Here is a 3,452-nt window from a genome sequence, read left to right as displayed (position 1 = left end):
TAGAAAAGGAATCTAGTTGTCAAATTCAATGTCTTATAATAGACAGGGATGGAGAATTTTCTTCTACTACCTTCAATAACTTTTGTAGTACTCATTGTATCAAAAGGCAATTGACAACTACATATACTCCAGAACAAAATGGTGTTTCATAAACAAATAATATGACTATAATGAATATGCTGATGGGTCGAAGGTAGGGGTGGCAAAACGGGCCCGGCCCGTCGGACCAGCCCGTTTAACCCGTCATTTTAGGCGGGCTGGGGTGAGATTTTGAGCCCATCTCTCTAGTTGGCCCGCCCCTGTTCAGCCCGCTGAAAAAGCGGGTCATAGCGGGGTGGGGCGGGCTGGCCCGCGGGCTTATTAACCTTTCTTTTTTTACTATTAGTGACCGAATTTTTAATTTACACACCCCATAAACAATTGGGCCAAATGATACCCAACCCAACCTCAATTTGTCCCACACTCTCTGATAAGTGATAACTGATTCACCACTAGTCCACTACCCCTAGAAAAAAACCGATTCACCAATGCATTATAAAACTTTCATCCCAGAATCAAACTTGTCCTCTCTCTCTTTCGCTCTCTACTCTTGGTCTGATTTACTCTGACTCACTTGGGATTAAGGTAAGCTTTGTTGCTCATTTATCTTAGTTGTTGTTTGTGTTAAGTGAACTTATGTTTGCGTTGATCTTTTAATTTCTTCCTTTCTTCTTTTCTGAAGCCATGCTGTGTTATATTACCTAAACGATGATTAACTTAGGGACGTTGAACAAATTATGTAGAATTTTTATGGTTGATTTTTTTAGACTTATTTCATGGTGTTGGATTTATTTTGTAATTTGTTTTATGTTGGATGTATCATGTATGGTGGATTTATTTAATGCTAGAGTCATTATATTGAATTTATTGCTTTTGTAACATCAATGTATTTGTTAATAACAATCGACAAAAAAATATTTTAAAAAATAGACGGGCCAACCCGCCAGCCCGCTAGTCCGCCTTTAGGCGGGGCGGGGTGTGAGTTTGAGCCCACCCCCTCAAGTTGGCCCGCCCCGCCCCACCCCGTTTTTGGCGGGCTAATAGCGGGCTGGGCCTAAACGGGGCGGGCTGGCCCGTATTGCCATCCCTAGTCGAAGGTGTATCCTCCAACAGAAGACATGTTCGCAACGAGATGAGTTTTTCACGTTAACATTTGAGATGTCGTATTTATATTTTTTACTCCTTTTATTATTGTTAGCGTTAGTCTTGGCGGTGTTGGATAGTTTTGTTGTTTAAATTACACAAAAAGAGATAATTCAACGCTTTAAAATATTTTGTTGTGCACTCTCTTCCCAGCAATTTTTGTACGAGAAGAGTATTTATAATCACAATAAATCAAAGGCTTAATAGCAGTTTTCGCCCCCTAACTTTCACGAAGTTGCGATTTTGGCTCCTAAGGAAAAAACTACAAAACCGTCCCTAAGTTTTGCAACTGCAGCAGTTTTGGCCCCCAAGGCCAATTTTTGGTAAAAAAATAAAACGTGGCACCTCACTTAAGGTGCCACGTCAGCGTAGACCGAGTCAAAATTGGCCTTGGGGCTAAAACTGCCACATGTGCAAAACTTAGGGGACGGTTTTGTAGTTTTTTTTAGGGGGCCAAAATCGTAACTTTGGAAAAGTTTGGGTGCTAAAACTGCTATTAAGCCTAAATCAAAAGCTCTAAGTCATAAATGTTATTGCATCAATCATAAAATTAAATTAAAATAAAAAACATACAAGAATTCATACTGAAATTAATCTGTTTCTAATTTGTTTGTGATTGTGTTTTACAAAGAATTACTCACTCACTACCTAACACAAAATCTACTAAATTAAGTTCAACCCACAAAAAATACTATGGCACAAAATGAATCTTTTGCGACTTTATGGTGCATCCGGCTTCTGTTAAATTAAAAGAGAAAATTTTCTCTATTTTAATCTAACTGAGATGGTTGCACCATATAGCCGGTTGCAGAGCTCACATAAATTTCTATTAAAGATGATTCTCCACTTGAGAGGCCTAATATTGTGTACGACTAAACATTATGGATTGGATTTTGAGGTGATTCAGTGGTATCATTGGAAATTTTAGAGGCATCATGAGAATCATCAGTACTAACAGGATATCCAATCCCATGTCTATGTTGTGGAAACATCACAAACATCCAACCAACAAACACGCCAATAGTTGGCGGCAACACCTGCAGAAGTTGCTTCTGTGTTGACTCAAAAGAAGGATAAAAACAATGCACAGTGTTTGTATCAAGAAGTCCAAGCAATGCAAAAATAAGCAAAGACAAAGCAGCATGCACAAAGTCACTACCCTTAAGCCTATACTTTGTTAAATCAATGGAAGTTGAAGCTGGTGGTGAAGGCCATAATCCCTTGGTTGTTACAATTCCATAGTGTCTCTTTTTATCGGTTCCTGTATAACTATCTGTGAAGGTTGAAAAGAAACAATTGAAACCACATATTACAAGTAGAATTGAGCTAAGGTACTTGTTGCTTGTTTTACATCGACCACTATTTGTGACAACAGGGTTTAGGAACTGGAACAAGAAAACTGTCCCTGTTGGAAGTAGTTTTATGAGGCTTCCAATTCCACCAGTACCACGTTTTTTTATGGTACTTGTTGTTGCAGGTGTTGTTGTTTCTGTGTTTAAAGTTGAATGTGATGCAATTGTTTCATTTCCATTTTTTTGATCCATCTTAGTAAAGATGAGACTTTGCATGTAAAGTTTTCTTTTGTTTTGCTTGTTTGTTTTCTCTCTTCTTTATGTGATTGTTGATTGAATTTATAGAAGATGAAATAGTGATTAGCTAGGGAGGGACTTAGTCGTAAATGACTCCTAATCTTGGACTTGGCTTAGTGGCTTTAGGTATAATTATGCTAGAATGGTTTAAGGCTGCTAGTTAATGAAGACTTTAGAATAGAAATATCCACAACCTTTAAAAATTTATTTTTTATTACACGCTTTTGGCCATTTCCACGAATGCAGTACTATGGTCTATTATGCCATGCATGTTGAACAAGTCCAAATGATTACTTACCAAGTACTCCGCTACTATCGTAAATGATAAAAGTCCAACTAGCTAGAAGAAAAACTTAATAAATACAGGGGAGATGTGGGCTATGCATAATGAGTTGATTGCCTCTCCGCCACTATCGTATAAGTTAGAATGTCATGGGTCACTCTTCTCAGGTTGAAATTTCTCCCATGTATGGGAACATGAATGAAGTTTTAATTTGTTGTTATATGTATTTGTCAAGAAGTCATCCTCCATATGTGCCAAAATTTTGTCGACTGTCCACTTCTTATTCAGTTATAATATACATTAAAAAAAAAAAATACAATTTGGTATATTTATGTTTAAAATATGTATAATAAATATTTAATATTAGTCCATAAATATCTTAGTTCAATTGACAAAAA

General features: G+C 37.1%; 1 pseudogene across 1 annotated transcript; it reads right to left on the bottom strand.

Annotated features, from left to right (window-relative positions):
* Positions 1-1,760: 1,760 nt before the first annotated feature.
* On the bottom strand, positions 1,761-2,891 carry LOC146902496 (protein DMP2 pseudogene; annotated as a pseudogene). The gene has a single exon (XR_015022327.1). The product of XR_015022327.1 is annotated as a protein DMP2 pseudogene (transcript).
* Between the last annotated feature and the right edge of the window lie 561 nt (positions 2,892-3,452).

This window comes from Medicago sativa, chromosome 8, assembly GCF_051527215.1.
Source record: "Medicago sativa cultivar Bolivia chromosome 8, Bolivia_mono, whole genome shotgun sequence".
NCBI lineage: Eukaryota > Viridiplantae > Streptophyta > Magnoliopsida > Fabales > Fabaceae > Medicago > Medicago sativa.
This window is presented reverse-complemented; position numbering and strand designations above follow the sequence as displayed.